Source organism: Lissotriton helveticus, chromosome 4_1 (genome assembly GCF_964261635.1).
Source record: "Lissotriton helveticus chromosome 4_1, aLisHel1.1, whole genome shotgun sequence".
In the NCBI taxonomy this organism is placed as follows: domain Eukaryota; kingdom Metazoa; phylum Chordata; class Amphibia; order Caudata; family Salamandridae; genus Lissotriton; species Lissotriton helveticus.
This window is the reverse complement of record NC_136063.1, coordinates 497,720,301-497,741,587: the sequence shown is the minus strand read 5'-3', so window position 1 is coordinate 497,741,587 and position 21,287 is coordinate 497,720,301. Positions and strand designations below refer to the sequence as shown.

Here is a 21,287-nt window from a genome sequence, read left to right as displayed (position 1 = left end):
ATGTTAAAAACAACCAATGTATACACCAAAATTACATAAAAATGAGATATAGAGACAAATTATACAGGATTAATAAAATATTATCATGTAATGTGAAAAGACAAAAAAATAGCAATCAATACTCTCACATATAAAGACAAATTATACAGGATTAATAAAATATTATCATGTAATGTAAAAAAACAAAAAAGTGGCAATCAATACTCTCGACGCGCGTTTCGGCGTTCTGAAAAACGCCTTCTTCAGGAGCCACAAATGTATCTGAAATATACAATAGGTAAATATACAAATACAAACACTTACATTTATTGAAAAAGTTCTATTTCAATTAAGATTAAAACATCGTATAACACATAGTTAATACAACAAATTTAAGACAATCTTTTTTTACAAAACACCTTCCCTACTTGCTATAGCAATATCATAATTGCTAGACAAGTTACAAAACTGATATTTTTATATTTGAGCAGTTGTTCAATGGTCAAATCAAAGTAAGAAGAACCCCAAATGGGCAATGACCACCCCAGGCTAGGTTGATAATCAGACAATTATATCAAAAAGGAGAAAGACTGGGGACATTCGGTCACTGGATAACAAAAAGCCCCTTTGTATGTCCTAGAGTGTGACAAGGCATTTATATAGTACGAGGAGAACAGTACTTACTTTCAAATTTCATCACATTGGCTAAAATCAACTTCTAATTTCTCGACAGTTCATAGTTCAGTGTTGTAAAGGATAGGACAATAAATCACTGTGGGTGGAAGAGGACATATATTAGATGCCTTTTTTCAATATAAGGCTATAATACTGCCCAGTTAAGTGATGATCGACACAACGTAAATTGTTCACCCAGGGGCTAAAGTTATTAGTTATAGTTGGAGCTAGATGGTTCTAATCATCATATATAAGGACTCTACGACCATGTTTCTAGATCTGGATATAGTTTCGTTTTATAGGATGTCATTTAGTATCCCTAATAGAAACAAAATTATTCATATATTTTAAAAAACGACAGTATAATTGTTAGGGTTGGTCACTAATTTTAATCTAGTCCTCAAGCTCGCCTTTCGTCACACTTATAGCTAAAAGCATGGATTTAAACATACGCTTACCTATGAATAAACACAGAACATCCGTTGCAATGTGGGGTTCAAATGGGACCACTACGTTGCCCTTAGTTACTTGCCTCACGTATGATCTTTTAAATACGACCAAGGAAAGGCCATGAAAAAAAGGAAAGGGAAAAAAGAGAAATAAATCTTGCATTATTCCTGAATTCGCCTATTTTCTATCATAAGTTTCCAAGGAGTATTAAAAAACTTTCCATTCGAAGATAAACATAAACTTACATGTAGCTATGATTTACTGCGATTAGATCAGATTGCCGAACCGAAAATGAACAATCAGGACTAGATTAAAATTAGTGACCAACCCTAACAATTATACTGGCGTTTTTTAAAATATATGAATAATTTTGTTTCTATTAGGGATACTAACTGACATCCTATAAAACAAAACTATATCCAGATCTAGAAGCGTGGTCGTAGAGTCCTTATATATGATGATTAGAACCATCTAGCTCCAACTATAACTAATAACTTTAGCCCCTGGGTGAACAATTTATGTTGTGTCGATCATCACTTAACTGGGCAGTATTATAGCCTTATATTGAAAAAAGGCATCTAATATATGTCCTCTTCCACCCACAGTGATTTATTGTCCTATCCTTTACAACACTGAACTATGAACTGTCGAGAAATTAGAAGTTGATTTTAGCCAATGTGATGAAATTTTAAAGTAAGTACTGTTCTCTTTGTACTATATAAATGCCTTGTCACACTTTAGGACATACAAAGGGGCTTTTGTTATCCAGTGACCGAATGTCCCCAGTCTTTCTCCTTTTTGATATAATTGTCTGATTATCAACCTAGCCTGGGGTGGTCATTGCCCATTTGGGGTTCTTCTTACTATGATTTGACCATTGAACAACTGCTCAAATATAAAAATATCAGTTTTGTAACTTGTCTAGCAATTATGATATTGCTATAGCAAGTAAGGAAGGTGTTTTGTAAAAAAAAGATTGTCTTAAATTTGTTATATTAACTATGTGTTATACGATGTTTTAATCTTAATTGAAATAGAACTTTTTTAATAAATGTAAGTGTTTGTATTTTTATTTTTACCTATTGTATATTTCAGATACATTTGTGGCTCCTGAAGAAGGCATTTTTCAGAACGCCGAAACGCGCGTCGAGAGTATTGATTGCCACTTTTTTGTTTTTTTACATTACATGATAATATTTTATTAATCCTGTATAATTTGTCTTTATATGTGAGAGTATTGATTGCTATTTTTTTGTCTTTTCACATTACATTATAATATTTTATTAATCCTGTATAATTTGTCTCTATATGTCATTTTTATGTAATTATGGTGTATACATTGGTTGTTTTTAACATGAAAACTTATTAAAAAGACTAGATTTTTTTTTAATTGGAATGAATTTGAACCTTTTCTTGTGCAATTACCCTTCCCTTTTGTTTGATAGGATTGTTTATAGTTATATACACACATTTTTTTCCCTGTCCTAGGAATTATTGATTCTAATCAGGGGGTCCTTGTTGTTCACACTAAGGGGTTCATTAGGATGGCGGGCGGACTTTGTCCGCCCGCCACCCTAACGGAGCTCAGGACCGCCCGCCATAAGGGCTGGGGTCCCGTTGTGGGTATTAGGATGTGCCCGCCACAGTGGCGGGCACATCCCATATGTCTTACATTGTGGCGGGCGGTGCTCTCTGCACCGCCCGCCACCATGCAAAACATAAGTTGCAGCATTCAGACATGCAATGCGGCAGGCACCGCGCGGTGCCTGCCGCTTAGCATATGTACATGTGGGGGGGTACCGGTACCCCCCGTGTGCCCCCACGACAGTGGCGCCAACCTGGGGGCCCTGCAGGGGGCCCCCGCAGCAATCACCGCATGCCTTTCCGTGGCGGCATTGCCGCCGCGGAAAGGCCCACACATTTTGCCATTGTAATATGGCTGCCGGTGTCCAATGGACACCGCCACCATATACATCTATTACGACCGCGGCGGTAAAGTGGCGGACGGTCTTTCCGTCCGCCGCTGTCCCCTCCGCCATCCTAATCTGGCGGAGGGGTAAACGAGAGTGGTTGTCGGGCGGATTGCCTCCGCCAGGGTGGCGGTGGCCACCGCCACCCTGGCGGAGGCAATCCGCCCGATATCCTAATGGAGCCCTAAATGTCACTGTGCACAGTAACGGTTTGGGGAAGGCTGCTAGATCCTTCTAGAATGTTCTAGATGATGCATGACTCATGATGATGATGATGATGATAAACTTGCCATCGGCCTTGAATGAGTATACCGATGTAAAGGTTGCAAAGTTTATGTTACTGTTCAATCCCTTGGCATCTATATTAACAGTGCCCACCACAGCACAGCTCTCCATTGTAAACAAGAGTACGGTGTCTTTTAGAAGACCACAACATGAAACACGTTGTTTGAAGTTGCTGATTATCCACGGTAAAAGGAAACGTACAAACGACGTCCATTGGCCAACAATATCGCAAATCAATTCCCAGAGATACTAGAAAGAAATTCTAAACTGTTTCACATGAGCCACTAAACGTACGTAAACTCTTTGATATATTCTGCAATGATTACGATAATTTGAACAAGTTCGGTGATCATGAGACCAGGAAAGCATTCATCTGCTTCCTCGGGGTTAGTGGTGGTGCTAGGAAGAGCCATGTTATGCATGGATAGACATGGTGACATGCAGTGTGATGCCAGCCTGGGACCATACTATGAAATCCTTCTGATATGTATTATTTGTATCCTATAGGAAAGCTATGTCAGCCTGGGTCCATACTATGACATCCTTCTGATATGTATTCATGTATCCTATAGGATTGCCTACGTATTGATGCTAAGTCTGAATAACTGAATGTATGATACACTTATCGGCATTATGCTGCCTACTGTAGTGGCAGAGACACCACTCGCCAAGCATCAGAGGTATCCCACTAGCAGTGGATGCTTCATTCAAACCATGTCTTCTCTCTCTCTTCTTCATTTTATCACCCGAAAATAATAAAATCTGGTACTCCGTTGCTTGGAGTTGGCCTACCGTTCTTTCTAGTGAAGATTGCAGCCAACATAAAATTGCATCTTCATTGCTTTTGTTGCATTGTCCTACATTGTGTCTTGTGGGGAAAGATGCGAGTCTCGGCTGACTTGCATTTTATCAGCATAACCATTATTGGAAATTTCAGGGAAAGGGTGGTTCTTATTGAGTAATATGAGAGATGGGTGAAATCATGTCTCTACTGTCCCACATAGTATGATATTCATTTATGTGAGAGAAAAAAAGTCTAAAGGGTTTCTTCACTTACTTGTATTGTATTAGGGACGGATAATGAAGTGCTAATTGAAAGCTTAACTCACAAGCTGATTGAAGAAGAAGTGGAGATGCTTCAGCAAACACAAATGCATTGCTGCGTCTCTTGGCGTGTATGGAGCTGTGCTGCTTGAAATGATCAGGAGACTTATGAAGGTGGGAATCCATGCGCATTCGTGTTCAGGGAGGAGAGGGCCTACCGGGCAGGCGCACAACCAAGGAGCACATTAATAAGGATGCACCCAGGTTAAGGCGACAGCAATAGATACACTTTGTATTCTTGTGAGCACCCATGCAGATCACCTGTTAGAGATTATGCGTGTATAGTCATCTGGTGGCATGAGCAGCCGTGCCAACTCACACGGTGCCACCGTGTGTCACGCAGTACCAGTGCTCTTTGCCTATTCTCACGGTGAAAAGCTGATATCACATAGTGGGTACAAAGTGAGCTGGAAACCCAGGCAGAGAGCGCGTTCGCGTTTGGGGGCTGAGGGCGCTCACTGTCTATTACTGGTTTTATGACCTCCTCAGCACACTGGCGACAGCCTCAGAAGCCTATATTATTTGTTTATAGAGGAGTGCAAGGTTCGAAGGGCTACCCCTCCATTGTTGGCCAACTGGAGATGGGCTAAGCGTCCATCCCTGTGGAAGGTCCCACCCTTTGAAGGTCTCGACCCCGCTCACACAGTAAAATAAAAGAAATTCAAAGTTGACAGGTCCGCATCTGTGAAGAATGAACCTGGACTGGCTGCAGGGTTGAATGGACCTCTTTTTTTAACTTATATTGCATCTTGTTGGTTGCACCTCAGGTGATTTCGTCCAAGATTAGTGTGAGTGACTTTTGACTTTCTTTAACTTCTGTGCCTTTCTATATGCCTGTGCAGAGTGGGAGGTTGTTCATGGCAGTAGAACAATTAGACCAGGGGTCTCCAACCTTCTGTGACGGGAGAGCTACTTCTGGTCAGTGAAAATCGCCGTGAGCTACTAAACCCCAAGCAACTCGCGCATTTTTCCGAGAGACCTCCCCGCCCAGTTTCATTGACATTAAGCCTATTTCTTCAGAGCCCATACTGTGGTTTGAACACAATAGCGCTGAAAGCAAAGACTTTGCATGTGTGCTGTTGCCAAACCGCTTTACAACCTTTCAACTAATAGCATAAAAATCAGGACCTATCAATAACAGTCGCTACTCTACCCCAGCGAGACGTTCCGTGAGTGGAGCATGGGTGCCCCTTCCTGTGTAAACACAAATCTGTCTGCAACACAGGCACCCTTGCACCATAGCACAGGGGTGCCTGTGTTGGCACTAGGGGGCAGCAGTTTGTGTGCCAGAACAGGGAAAGAATACGAATGCATCATATTATGTTAAAATTTAAATGCAGTGCATTCACTGCCACAACAGTGAGACAAACAACTAAAGCACAAGCCACAACAGTGACAGACCAAAGTACAAGCCGTGCAAGCGGAGGCCAATGCTTGTCGGAATGGGACAGGAAAGAGGCCCTGGCACCAAATTAGAATTAGCCCTAAAGCCGGGTCTGTTGGCTCAGTGCACTAAAGCAGCCACTGCAGGGGCCTGTGTCTGACCTCATGGTCACAGGTTTAAATCCCAGCGGGTCCACTCAGCCTTTCATCCATTTGTGGTCGATAAAATGAGAACCATTGAGTTGGGTAACAACAGACATCTGTTATTCAGTGCCAGGACACCTTCGGGTAATCATGCGCTTTACAAATAGACCTGTTATGTTGTTAATATAGGGCAGGCAAATCAAATAGCTAAAAAAGTGGCCCACCTTTGCAAAATGAGTTTTTAAACTTAGACATGTTGTATATAGGAGGTGTTGTTCAAGGTATGGAAGACTTCACAAGGGTCTTTGTGCTTGCAGCAGGCAATGTTTGGTACTATCAGAAAAATTAACAACACAAAACAGCCCACCTGCCAATAAAATCGGCAAACAAATAGCCGAAAATCCAGACAAGCATTGGCACAGACCACCAACCAATAAAATCGTCCCACAAACAGCCCAAAAAACAACCAAGTTATAATATCCCGAGCGGCCACACAACACCAGGGAGCAGTCAAGGCCTGACTGTGGAGAGGCCGGAGCTGGGAAGCCAGAACTGCCTATGTGCCTGAAGACCGCAAAGTGGCCAGTGAGTACAAAGTGGTGACGAAGCTAAGGACTGTGAGCTGTGTGAGGAGTAGAGCAGGTGCCGGCTCAGGTGGCTTGATGGCCCTGTACTGAACAGTTTCTGGTGCCTGGGGTGGGTGTGTCTGGATTGGAGTTTGGACTCAGTGTGGCCTTTGCCAATGGGGAGTGGAACTGTGGAGGACGGGGGATGGTAAGGAGGAGTACACTGTGACCAGGGCCAGCGGGTATCTATTGCTCCCCCAGTGAAACTGGAGCAGTCAAGTGTGGTGTGGGTGAGGGGCCGAACAAGGTTTCAGGTTGGCAATGGTGGCCCACAATAAACTCTGAGTCTGAGATGAATTTGGATGCAAAGACATAATTTAATCACCTCTTCACTGCACCACTGAGTACCCTAAAACTGTGTGTGCTGCTGACACTGCAAAAGAGCTCGGCCACCTGCTTGCAACACGGAGGACCCCAGCTGCCACCGAAGTGTTCTGGATTCTAGAAGGCTGCACTTCACCTGCCAGCGAGAGGGCAGCATGGTGAAGGAAGTCCTCCACCACTCAATGTTACTCAGCAAGAACCCCCCACCTTCTTTCGGATAAGGGGGTTCTTCATTTTTCTCTTTTACTTATTTCAACCCTCTGTCTGTTTTACAGATCATTCTTCCTACATCTCCCATTTACCCTTTTTTGATTCCCCTTTATTATTTTTCCACTTGTCTTTCCATTTTCTCCCTTATTCTCTTTCTTTTGAATCTCTTTCCACTTTCCTCTTCACTCGCTCCCTCTCTCACCTCTATTTTACCCTTTTGTGTCTCCATCCATCTTAACTTCCCTTCTCTTTTGGCCGAACTTCAACTTCTCTATTCGACCCCCGCCTGCATCTCCCCAAGCAGCCCAGGAGCCGTGCCCCAGAGCAGTAAGTCTGTGTCTCATTCATCCAGATTCCATCCATATCACTTATGAAAATCAGACATCTCAGCAGAGGCGATGGAAAAATCAAGGACCGCAGCTCACCATCATTCTGACCTGCCTTCAAAATTGGGGACGGCCTAGGTTAGCGTGGGTTTACTTTACCAACATTAAGAATCCGCAGACGCAATATGGGTGTCGAGGGAGGGCAGGGATTATGAGCGAAAGTGCGGAGAAATATTAATCAAACTACTGTGAGGCCTTAGTAGTGTTGTGCAAAGGGGAAGCCCTGGTGGAGATCACAGATGGCCAATTGCAAGTGGTGCCTAATCAGAACACACCCCAACCTCAGGCACTTGCACCGTCGAGTCTGCACTAAAAAAACGGCTCAGACAATTTGGGGTCGGGGACCTGCGCAGATATGCTGTATATCTGCGCAGATCCCCGACCCCAAATTGTCCGAGTCGCTTTTTAGTGCAATGAGGAAAAAGGCACGCGTGGGTGTCGACAGTACTTTGATGCATGAGTGACGTGAAAACCAACAAGTAAAATCAAGGGGTGCGTAGATCAGGCCTGGCGTCGATAGAGACAGTCACAATGCACATAGGAGAGGAACGGGGCAGCAGTCCCATGCAGGGTCATTGAACATGCTTCGACTTCACTCTTTTACATTACTTTTTACAGGGGGGACCTAAACTAAGAGTGTTGTGGCTTACCTGCTGCTAATCTGGTGAAAGGTTGTACGCGCGGGTCCCGGCAGTTCTTTCGGCCTGCAAACTGCTCTACAATGCTCCACCGTGCCACGCCTGCTGAGCTCCGCACTGGCACATGTCGCACTTGCACAATGGACAGTACGGTGCCAGTGAGGGAAAGGCTGGGGGCGTATAAGCCGTAACAGTCACAAGACTGAGTCTGAGGAGAGGAACGTCATCCTTTTAGGCCCGCCCCGCCCCAGCAAAGCTCAAGCCAATCAGAGCAGCTGCTTTATGTGAGGGCGGGCAACGAACAAAGAAAAAAGCCTAAATAGCCCAAACAACACTAATGAGTTACTAAATTGAGCAGCACTCGGCGCGAGCTACTCACAGGGTCTCGGCAAACTACCGGTAGCTCGCGATCGACCGGTTGGAGACCCCTGAATTAGACTGTACCCTTCCAAGGCCACAACCTACGCAAACCACAAAGCGCTGAGTGTTTTCCTCATTGTAAGAATGAGCGCCAGGCTCCCGCTTCTTTCTGAGTGCAATCAGTTTTTCACCGGACCTGCTGGTAAGGTGTGTATCAATCAGTTAAAAATGTACAGGGCATTTTCAGCAGTGTGCTATTCTGAACTGTAATCCCATCTGAGCGCCACCCCTTAGTATCTTTACATTGAAACACCTGCTAGTGATTGGTGTAGGCTTTACAAAGTTTGTTGTCTTTATTTAATTCGAACTGGCAGGAAAATATTTTGCCACGACCAAGAGAGGGAAAATGTGCCTTATTTTAAAGTTCATCTCTGAATTCAGTTTACCAGCTCAAATGTTAAACACGGGTCGGCTGAGGCAATGGCAGTGGAGAAATTTGGATGGATTATCTAACATTTCCAGTTAGGAGAAGTTATTAAGATGAAGTCAGTGATTTCAGTATTTCTTCAGACGGGCCTGGGCAGCGGGCCAGCTAGGATGAGCATTTGTTGGAGCTTAGACAATGATGAATCGCCGCTCTGAAAGTTAGAAATGAGGGGCTTTAAGGTACATGACACCTCCATTGGCGCTTTACGTGCCTGCGGTACAGCATTCCCCAGAAGGCTTTACGACATCTCAACAAACAATTGAACGTGGCAAGAAATGGTAAAATTGTTCGATAAAGATTGTCTTCCTTTTTATGGCCGTGATTTAAGACACCGCGTCTTTGGGTTTAATTCAGTGTTCATCATGGCCTCGAACTCACTTTCAACGTAACTGCTCTCTGGGAAGTACTCCAGTATTTTATAAAGTGCTTCGTTTTTAGGTCTCGGCTGTCGAAAGCAGCGCATGCGCTGCTCTCGGCATTCGAGAGCTTCTTGGAATCAATACAGATTCCAAAGCTCCCGGAGGCGGAGTTGAAGCCCTGCGCATCTTTTTGATTGGGTAGCGTCATCTCCCATGCAAAACACTGGCTTCTGATTGTCAAGGAGGCTTCTTAGTCCCTCCTTGTTGCTGCCTTGTCTCCTTTTGGCCCTACCCACCAGGATTGGATCTTTTACTGGCGGCAGAATTCAGGCTGTTTTTTATTGCTTTTAAAAAGTACGCTCTTGCTGTCAGTTTGTGTTGGGCCTCCCTATGTGCGCATTAGTTTGCCTCCTGTGACTGCGAAGACACATGGTTTCTTAGGGCGGTGCGTGCTCCAGAGCTCTGCTGCTACCTTGTTTGTTCAGCACTTGTCAGGAAGAAGGCTGGCACCAGGGCTTTAAGTGGGGTGAAGAAACTGGGGGGGTCTCTGTAATTAAAGGCAAGGCCAATGTAATAAAGGGCGTGGCTTAAAACACGTAAGGTAAAAATCTGTGCTTAGCATAGTGTACCACCTGACTTGTATTTTGCGGTTTCTGTCATTGCATCCGTATTTGTGATACATACTGACAAGAAGTCAGGACTATTGGCTTTCTCAATGGTTGTTAGTTGCATAAGATAAATAAGCAGCAACTATGGCTTCTATATCATTTTGAGAAAGCTTCCACTTAAAGCCCTGGTGACACCACGGCAATGTTGCTGCTCCTGCGTTTTAAAAAGAGAAGGGAAATCCGGAGAGAAAATGACTCTCTTTAAAGGATTTCCCTTCCCCTACAACGCTCACCTGGCATGACGTCATGCCGTAACTTCTCTACTAGTGAGAAGTCAGCAGTGTGAGCATGCGCACATCGATGTGCCTGCTGTTACTGCAGTCCGGAAAAAACATGGACCACCAGGCCACAAAACAGAGCCCGATAGAGACCCGTTTCGAGGCCCCCTTTAAAAAACTGCCGGTGCTCAGACCCGGTGAGACCCGACCCACTTAAAGCCCTGGCTGGCACGAACACAGGCATTCCTGAATGGATATAAACCATGAAATCACTTCCTCTTTAGCCTGGGTGCCACATTAATGCCCTGGAAGCTGTTTTTACAGAGGAAGGGCAGAAGGATCCCCAAGCTGCGGCACGCCAGCCTGCCTTGAGACACATGCGCTACTTAGGAATAGGAGCCCATAGTGTAATGGATTCTTCTGTTTTTGTCACAATGTCTCAGTTGATTCCTTGAAACTGTACACCATTTGAAATTAGGTGTAAATAGATTGGATTCAAGCTCCATGTCTGCAGGAGGTAAAATATTTACAATATGGCCCAGTATTTTACCGATCAAGTATCTGCAGGATCAATGTTGTAATTGAAATACTGTGATTCACAGATATATTATGTGCACTGGCCAAAGTTGGTCTTCAATATTATATTAGGTTAAGGGGATCATTTAGATTTCTGGGACAGGAGAACTGGTGTAAATTAGTGCTTCTCCTGCCCCACTAAACTGTACATGTTCCCGCCTTATTTAGAAGTGGGCTACCAATGACTGACTGACGGTGGAGCCACCAAGCGTAGTCTATCTGCTAGAAGGGCTCTGCCATCCATGTATCTGAAAATACATCCTACCTAGGGCATGTCTTCTGATGCCTATTTTCCATAGTCGGCTTCTCTTGATGCATATTTTTTTTGCCCAAGCCACAACTCCAGGATGGCAGATCAATGTATCAGGAAAAACCTGTGTGTCTCAGGCTCATAGATTTATTTTTCTCCAGAAAATAAACCCTACCTTTGGGGGGTTTGTCACCTGAACCCTTTAGACTGATTATCCTACCATCACTGAGTTTAAACCTGGAAATGAGAGAATGCAGAAAAATATCTTCTCATTTTAGCTTCCTGAAGTTTTCTTAACCTCCACTTCAGTATCTGCTCGAAGGGACTTGTCCCATGATTGCTGACATCATTTGTGTGAACACACTTCAAGTGATCCTTTAGTCAAGGTCTACTAAGATAGCTTGGCACCTGATTTGAAGCCTCTCCTATGAGCCTGCAAGGGCCTGGAAGCTTAATGGTGATGGAACAGAGAATGCATTCTGTTCAGTAAATCAAAGTTTAGAGATCCATGCTGGGAGAACTTTGAGGCGTGTTGACTAGGGAGTGTGGAAGGCTTTATGGCTGCTTTTCACTGAGTTGGGTACATTTTGAATTAGTCATGAAGACCTGTAATTACTCTAACTCAGTATATCTTTTGTCTGCCTGTTAACTGCTTGTGGTAAAACATCATCTTTGTGTAACAAACCTCACAGTTTCTGAAATTGTCTCCATTTTTGTAGACGTATATTTGCTGTGGAGATCATGGGTACCTAACTAAAGAAAACATTTCCCCTACAAAAATGAGGAATCACATTTTTCAGCTCAGTGGATTTTTATCTCTGAAAAACCTGCTTCATGAGCCTTCAATCATGGACATCCAGTTTATATGCTGCTTTAATGGTCACTGCCCCAGGTTTAAAACACTGAACAGAATATGTTGTGAAAAGCTTCCAAATCAAATTGTTACTCAGTCTATCTACGTCAGTAAGCAGGGGTTTTATATGGCACTCGATTGCCGAGGCGTCTTGGTGCTGGAGAAACATAGAAAGAAGGATAAGTGCACCGGTACAAGATCCACTGCTAGGCCTGGAAAAGCAGGTATTAATAGGCCACGAAAACTGAGAGCTGGTTAAAATCTGATATCCAAAGGCAACCTATTCCAGAGTTTGGGAGCCAAGTATGAAAGGCATCTCCCACACCATCTGGCCTTCCTCCATTTTAGGATCTAAGCCAAAGCCTGATTGGCAGACCGTAGTGAACACCCTGAACAGTACCATTGAAATAAACTGTGGTACGCCATAGGACCGCCGCCATACAGGGTTTTGTGGACTAAGCAAAGGGTCTTAAATTCAATACGCTGCTTATCCGGGAGTCAATGAAGAGTCCTAATGGCCCCGAAAATATGATTGAATTTAGGTATGTTAAGCAATGTACGAGCAGCAGTATTCTGAAGGAATTGCAGCTTAATAAACTGTTGTTTGTCAACCCCTAGGTAAAGGGCATTACAATAGCCAATGCGAGACAATACAAGAGCAACCACCACAGTTTTCCTCAGCTCCATTGGAAGAAATGGTAGGATCTTCCGTAGAATATATAATGTAAAATAACAGGCTGAAGTAACTTGATTAATCTGAGCAGAGAAGTTAAACTGTGTGTCCCAAACCACACCCAGATTTCTCCTCTTGTCCACTGGTAACAAACACTCTCCTGCCCCCGTTGGCCACCAGGCTGTGTTCCAGATTGAAGGGCCATTGCCAAACTCCATGATTTCGGACTCTGTGTATTTAGTTTGAAATAGGTGGTGTGCGATCAACACAACTATGAAACCTAACCGAAGGCACCTCATTAGCTGTTGATATTCAACTATAATTTGAATGTCGTTGGCTTATGACACAAGCGAATAGCCAAAGTCTCTAACTAGTTTGGCAAATGGCGTCACATAAATATTGAAAAGGGTGGGTGAGAGCGCGACCCTTATGGGACTCCACAAGGGAGATGGAATATGTCTGATTTAAAATTATCCCAACAAACCTTATGTTCTCTGTCAGAAATGTTGAAAGAAGATCCAGAGCCTTATCACTGATCCCACTTGCCTTCAGCCGTTGCATAAGAATGAGATAATTTACCGTGTCAAGCACGGCTGACGGGTCAAGTAGGATCAGGATCGCCCTTCCACAACTATCAATTTGCATGTGAAGTTCTTCCGTGGCCATAACCAGTGCGGCCTCTGTAGAGTGATTTGCACAGAAACCATGTTGTGAATAATCCAGAGTGTTATTGAAGAGAGAAAGTCATTTAGTTCATGGTTAATGACTTTCTCCAAAACCTTGGACGTCAGAGGAAGGCAGGAGATAGGTCTATAGCTCTTAACATCCCTAGGGTCCATGGACGACTTCTTTAAAATGGGCCTAATGCAAACTTTCTTCCAAACTGTAGGAAAAACTCCAGCTGCTACACTGATGTTCAAAAGGGGGGTCAGGAGAGAGCTTGTTACTCTAGAGACCTCATGAATTATGTTCGGTGGACAGGGGTCCTCTGGTGAGCCAGACCTAATAGAGAGTAAGAGATCATTTACCAAGTCCTGAGTAACTAAGGAGAAACTAGATAAATGGTTCGAGATTGCTGACCCCTTCTCACCATCCTTAGCGGATGGAGTATGGGGGCCAGAGTCCAAACCCTCCAGTTCATTGTACTTTGTTTGTGCTTTTACCTGAAAGTACCCGGCCATTTGGTCACATAAATTTTGGTCCGGATTGAAAAACTCTCCTTGTTGGAGCTTGGATAGGGATGAAACAGTCTTAAAGAGTTCTCTAGTAGAGATCTTTGCCTTCTCTATCTTGCCAGTATAAAACTCAGTTTTGGCTCTACAGATAGCTTATTTGTACTCTGTAAGAGACTTGTTATAGCTAAGCTTGCTTTCTGTCTAAAACATTTATCCTGACCGCGGGCATATGAAAGTTGATGTGGGTAGGCATCACATGGCCATTTGATTCTATTAAGATTTACATGAACATTTGTTTCTTTCCCCACCCATTAATATTAAATACTGGGTGTAAATCGGTCCTTATAGGCACATTTCTTTTAACAGCATTTCCGATTTTCAGCATTTTTGTGAAAATGTGGTCATTCCATGTTAACCTTTTCTATTCACTTTGGTATCTAACCTTGCGTCATTTATTTATTGAATGGTACTGTTATTTGGTTGGTTGTATATTTAATTGCATTCACAATCCTCTTGAGGTTTGCCTTGCTGTTCAGCCTAAGCTACCAAAGATAATTCAAGGATAGCCCTAGGCCAAAACTGCTTTATCCCAATGGGTCTTTCTATTTGATCTGTGTAGTGTCAGAGTCATAGCTAACCTCAACACTGTGGTTTCTCCCTTGATAACCTGTCAACCAGATTCTCAAAACCAATTTTCCCGAAAAAATAGACAACCGTTAAAGAGTAATTTGCTGGATAGGGCTCTGACCTGTTCAGCAGTATGTACAAAATACACCATACAAACCTTTAGACTTAGAGAACAAACAAAGAGGACAGACAGAGCAATTGACACAAAATTATAAAAATATAATTGTTAATTTGATGGTATCAGTTGCCACCAGTCACGAATGTCCTTGAGATAGAATGACATAAGACGTGGGATGATAAAAACACACATTTTCGTCACAGCCCTCCATTAAAGATGTCAAGAAGGTGGGTCTTGTATTTTCAGATACAAACCAATCGCATCAAACAGGAAAATAAGTACACTCTGCAGTGGAATGCAAACACTATATATTCATTAGTAAAGTTATTAGCTTTTTGGTAGATTACAAATGTTACATTAGTTGAGTTGATGCCAAGGTTTAATGCACATTAGATTGCAGACATTATTAACATACACAGGAGTTATTCTACTATTATGCTGTATAATAAACAGTTGTTTCATGTGCTTCAATGTACATGATATTTCCACATTCACAGTTACGTTGTTCAGTTCCAGAGAGAAGTGGATATCAAAGGGGTGGACAGCCCACCCATGATTCACCCTTAATGTCAATCTGGCCTAGGACTTTTTTTTTAATGCTTTACATAAAAATCAGTAAGTAAAAGGTGGGGTAGGTAGAATTGAATTATCTGAAAATGAGATTACGATGGTCCACACAAGCTGCCTTAGGTTTATGTACAGAAAAGTGCCAAATAATGCTTGTGTAATGTTGCGTAGTGCAAGGTAGCACGGTTCTGCAGGATCCTAGTCTATATTAGGCATTTTGAAGCATGTCATGTCACTGTCTGGTCATATTGATTGCGGTCTAGGGATAAGTATCCTTATTTATTGTCCACAGAAAAAGCGATTTGTCTCTTAAAGAAAAAACATATACATACTCCCTATATCAGAGGGAGCAAAAAATACATTGCATTTCAGCCTGCATTCCTGCCAGTCATCTCTCTTTCTCAGGGTTTAAAGCTGGTTCCATTATGCCACGCCTTTAAAGTACCCTCTAAAATGGGTTGTATGTTAAATAAAAAAAATTATTTAATACAAATTCCCTTACCATATTTGACTGTATCTCTTATCCTTAACTAACCTATCAGAAACTCTATAGTAGAAGTAATGTTGTCCGGGGATGTGTAGGGCGTAATGCAGTGGGAGTATAGCCCTCTAAGACATGCCATCTCTCAATATACGCTCAATGTAACACATGTATCTCCAACCAACTTCCATTTTCAGCTAGCTTCGGGTATTAAAGTACGTACATTGTTAAACTTTTAATTAGTTCATTACAATAGAAATATAGTCCACAAACTACCAGTTCATTCCCATAAACATATAATCACAATAAACAAATATCTAATAAATGTATATAATAATACTCAACATGAACATATTTATGAAGATGGCAATGGCTACAGCAATAAAATATAAATCAAAAACGACCGAAATAGCCCATCTTGAGGAATTCATAATAAATGTATTATTGTACAACATTTCTCCTATTTTATGATTGTTCTATAGCTTCCATAGGCACCTGACAAAATGAAGAACTCAATGGAGTTTGGTTTGAGGAAGTAGCCTGCAAAAACATTGCAAATTCAAATTAACACAAAGGTCAGGAACAGGTCCATGGCAGGTAGATTTTTGAAAGTGGTATTATATAATTTGACATGATAGTGCAACAAAGGTTTTCCGGCGTCCCACGCAGGCAGGTGCTGTCTGCCTAACGTTTAGGGTAACTCTATATTCCTTTGTCATGCTTTCGTAGCAGCAAATTCATACTCGCCGACTGGTATTTTTGTTCTATTTATGGTATGGGAAAGGGAGATAGCAATGACAATAATACACAACACACACCTTTACTACATAAATGTTCATATTATTTAATAATTTACAAATGAGTCAATTCACTACAGCATTTTGGAGTACAGGAAGTAGTACTACTGAAGTACACGCTTATGTCTAGTACATGTCTTTGTGAATATGCAACAAATCGCCCTACTCTAGTTAGTAGTAGTGCAAAGAGGGCGCTGTCCTTTCTGTTTGTACTATTTGTATATGGATATTCTCATTCAGGGACATGTTAAGGATTTTGGGGGCCCTGGGCCAAACAGATTTTAGGGCCCCCTCTGTTCGGACCAGCTTTGAATTTGTGGTCCAGTTTCAGCTCTTTCACGCCCTCTTTGGCCAGGTCACTGGCAGTGCACAGACTCACTCGTCAAATTCTAATGGTGTTTACATCTAAAATTCATGGATGTCTGTTTCCAATATTGTATTTGTAGCACAGCAGTAGCTCAGTAATATCACTGCACATAATCTCTGTGACACCTTCCAATTTCTCATGTGTAAGTGTCCTGTTTTGATCTAAAAAAAACTTTTCTTATGGATGTTGCATGAAACATAAAGACACATTTCTCTGCAAAATGTCTGTCAGACTCTCACTTAAAACCCGTTGGTTTCCAAAGGTGCCATGCCATGATGGTGGTAGTAGTATGTTGTAGTAGTAGTAGACACTAACTGTAGCATTTGCAAAAAAAGAAAATGAGACTAGGGAATGAGTAGTAGAAGTACAGTACACAAGATGAAGACTTAAAACAATCTATTTAAGAATGAGTAAAGACTATCAGGCAGGACTCTCTACAGATCAGAGCTGGCACTGTCAGGGGGACCCAGTGAAAGGCTGGGGCCATGGGCCAGAGCCCACTTTGCCCATGCCTTCAAATGTCTCTGTTCTCATTGTATTGCCAACTTAGATGTTTTGGGGCCAGTTCACAAAGGCTCATAAGGGCATATAAAAGGGTACTACACGCAAAAATTCTGATTTACACAATCCTGAACGCCTTTGTGATTAGTCTTCAATAAGTTAAGTTTAGTCGTTAAGTTTGTGTTTTACCTGCCACTGACAAAGGACAGTGCATACTCTGCCAGAATGCAGATGATGTTTAAGGGCGAGTCCATGGCCCCTATTATTATTAATATTGCCTATTATTATTCAGTGATATGTTGCAATTATTGCTCTTTTTTTGCAAGGTCAAAGAAATTGTTCTGCAAAGCCAATAGCGCTAGAAAGGCGCCATTAAAACCCAAAGCGAGAGTTTCACTCCTGCGAGAAGCCAGCAGCGCCTTTTCCATCTGAATGTTAATTACATTGCACCATGACCAAGAATGCCCACATGCACGCGGCCGACAGTGATTAATATTCGCCATTCTTATCAAGGAAAGAGAGTCTGCCGCAAATCCAATTCTGCTGCCCAACAATATAAAGCACAAAAAGAGAGGCTCCCAGTTTATTATAAAAAGTGCTGCCGCGCGCACTTTTTTATTCAGCATGTGCTCTAAATCCGAAGCCCAGTGCAAGTGATGCCACAAACACTGGCAAGATTAGAAAAAAGCAATTCCGTGAGCCGAACCCTTTGTGCTTCTCATTCTCGGAGGTTGTATAGCAGTCGAAGGAGATGGGATTTCTCCAGGGAAAGCTGCATTCGCCTTTGACAGCTCTGCTGTTTCACTCGTAGAGGTCAGTGGCAAGGTCGTTAAACCTGCCGTGACTGGCTATGTTCTCACCCCACCTGGCATCATTGTGGGTGAATGTTGCGTGGTCTTTTGGGCGTGTCATGCTGTACCTGCTCGCTTTTACTTGGCGCCAGGCGGGCAACTAGCGCCAAATTTCGGGGGGGGGGGGGGCTAATCCTTCCAACCATAGACCGAGTGGCTGAAAGAAGGGGTGAAAACACACCAAACGCTTAATTTACACGTAAATGGTCTTTTAAAGACCTGTTAAGCACTCGAGTGCGGCTGCAATTAGATGTCCGCCAGCCTGCAAAGCTGTGTCAGCCCGGGCTGACACACACGACGGGGGGAGGCTGAAGCCCCTTGAACCCAATGGGTGTTGCGCGCCTGCTTGGCGCTGACCTGTGCTCCTGGGAAAAGGACGCAGATCCCAACTTTTAGTAGCTGTCTTAACTCAATTTCATTTGGTGGCTAGTTTTGTTTCGTTTACCACAAAAACATGTTTACTTTCAGTTAAGGGATCAAATAATAACGTTTATTTTATGGAATAAATGCAGTAAAAGCGGTGCTGGAACGATTTTAAGAGTGGGGGTGCAACCATCATTGTTGCATCCAGAAGTCAAAGAGATTGTGAAACATCCAAATGTCCCTTAATCACAAGTATAAGAAATAAGCCACACCTATTCAGCAGGAGAGTGGTAAGGGTGTGGTATATATCTGGTGGTGCACATTGTTGCAAACAGATTACTGTGGTGGGGTGGTGCACCATCAGGTGTTTAGTTAATTAGTTAGTTATGCAGAATGTTCCTGGTATTGTTGGTTTGAGGACACAGTTCTGAATTTGGAAAATGATAATTTCTTTACAAGAACACCTCCCCTCCAAAAACAATACAGACTCCAAAATCCAGGCACATTGTTGGAGACATAAATTGAAATTACAAAGAGCCAGGTAGACAAACTAAAAAACAGCGATACAACCTTAGGGATACTATCTCAAATTAGTCCAGTCAAGGAGTCAAGAAACAGTGATTGTAGATCATTATGAATTTATGAGGTATTCATTGAACAGATAAAAGGGAAGTTATAATAACCACTACAGAACGGCAGAGAGGACCCAACTAGATTTTTTTCACCATATTTAAGGCCCTTTGCTTACAGGTTGAGATAACAATTATTAATAGGATCCCACTCACATATACTTAAGTCCTAAAACTCCTTGATGTTGTGACATTATAATCTTGAGAAAATTACCTAGACTAAGAATAGATAGGTTTGAATTCATTTACATTCGAAGCAATGGCCCATGGTGGCCAAGATCAAATTCGTTTGACCATCCAGTGGATCAGGAGGATCAGAAGATGCCACCTACTGATGACCGCAAGGGTTGGAGAACTCAAAGAATAATGAAATTGGCAAATATAGTAAGAACAGAACATATGATCCTGGCAAGGTGGTGTGCTGGGAAGGTGCAAGTTTACTGAATGAAATATCTATAAATCAATGTATGAACAAAATGTTTCCAAATATTATCCACCAACATTTAACAGAAAAAGGAAAAGGAATACTTTCACTTTAAGGCTCCTTTTGTGACTAATAATCAGACCTCCCAGGATTTCGCGATTTGCAAAAAAATCACAAAATTGTCCCTTTTGTAAAAATGCAGCGATTCTTTTACAAAAGTTCCTTCAAAATATGTTTGTTTTAAACCTGCTGTTTACCCTCTATTTACTGGCTCTGTGCTGCCACTGAGCCAGTAAAGAGAGGGTGAGCAAGGCCAGCAGGCAGCAGAGGTGTTAAATGCCTCTGCTGCCTGCCTTTGAAATGCACCTACCCACTCCTGAGCAATTAGACTGCCGCCTCACATGTTTGTGTGCCCCCTGTGGACTAACCCCTAACCTTCCACAAGTCTCCTATTGTTTTTGTAGCTACTCTCAACCTTCTCTGCCACTACCCTCCCTCCCGCCCCTCCACTCCTGCGGCCTGCAGGCATAGGTTGTCTGGTGCCTAAAAGAGCAGGTTTTCTTATTGTAATCTGCTCTCTTTGCCTACAAATTAGCCACAGAGAGTCGCAAAATCCTGGGGGATCTGGATAATCCTGACCTAGGCAGGTCTAGACTGTCATTTAGAGGACAGCAGCAATGGAATTTTTGCCAAAAAGCAAGAGAAAAGCAATGGAAGTCCCGCAAAAAAAAAGTAGGAGCCATACGTTTGAAGACCAGCCTTATTCCCTTAAACGAACCTTCTACAACTCGTCTTTGAACTGCGAACAGTCCAATTTATTGAGATAGAGCAAAACTAGTCCACTTATGGGCCATGCAGCCATTTCGTAATAGTTTATTATTTCACATCACCATAGCTTTCAAAAAGACGTCTGTACTGTACCCTCTGGCCTGTAAACCATATTATACTCCTTTCATTATTACCATTTATTGACATCTACTTTCTAAATGTTTACTATATTTTATTCTTCCTGTGTTTGGATGGCTCCAGTGCCTTTTGTAGGTTTAAGACAATCCTTAGTTTAATCTACTGATAGGAGAACGAAAGGTTCCTTGTTTACCTTGCTGTATTTAGGAGTCTTCAGAACCTTTAGTAGAGCGCATACAACATCTTTATTCCAACCCACCCTTGTTTCCTGCCAGGGATCAATGATGTTTTCATCTCTTGAGATTTCTTCACATTGACTACTGTTGTCTCTGCAATTTTACACCCTGGTATACACTTGTGATAAAACATCCATGAATCATTCACTCGCATCCAGTAATTTAACTTATCAATTAATATCGTCCCGGTCCAGAATTATATAAAGTGCAGATGCAACACTATGAAAGTATCTTCAGTGGCATCATAATGGTCAGACATCCGTCTCAGCACAAGAGGGACTGTCCTGTAAAATGATCACGCATTTTTCTAGTACACTTGCTTTGGAATGGACCCTGATAAGTGCCTTCCCTGCACCATTAAGGAAGGACTGATTCTCAGGTCAGGGGCTGCCTTCTTTCCTTCTTCATCTGATATGTGGTTCTAAACCATTTCAGAGCTGGGAAGTTTACTGTCTTTTGTGTTTGCATAAAGGGTGTATGCCAAGTACCACTCTTCATTCTGAAAGCTGAATTTGGCCTTTTCCCTCCCCATATTGTTATTCTTTTCTTCGTTTTGAGAGTCAATGGCGAATATGGTGATCAAATGTTTCCCTTCCCCTGGGCTCTTCTGTCCTTATCTCCCTGGTC

At 42.5% G+C, this 21,287-nt stretch overlaps 1 protein-coding gene and 1 long non-coding RNA gene across 3 annotated transcripts in view; one reads left to right on the top strand and one right to left on the bottom strand.

Moving 5' to 3' along the window:
• RALYL (RALY RNA binding protein like) overlaps positions 1-21,287 on the top strand; it is a 1,751,515-nt gene that overhangs the window by 1,408,961 nt on the left and 321,267 nt on the right. The window lies entirely within an intron of this gene.
• Positions 126-8,408, bottom strand: LOC144828702 (uncharacterized). Its single transcript, XR_013610518.1, has 3 exons — positions 8,187-8,408; positions 664-751; positions 126-261 (listed from the first exon to the last, which is right to left on the bottom strand). It is a non-coding gene; the product is annotated as an uncharacterized LOC144828702 (long non-coding RNA).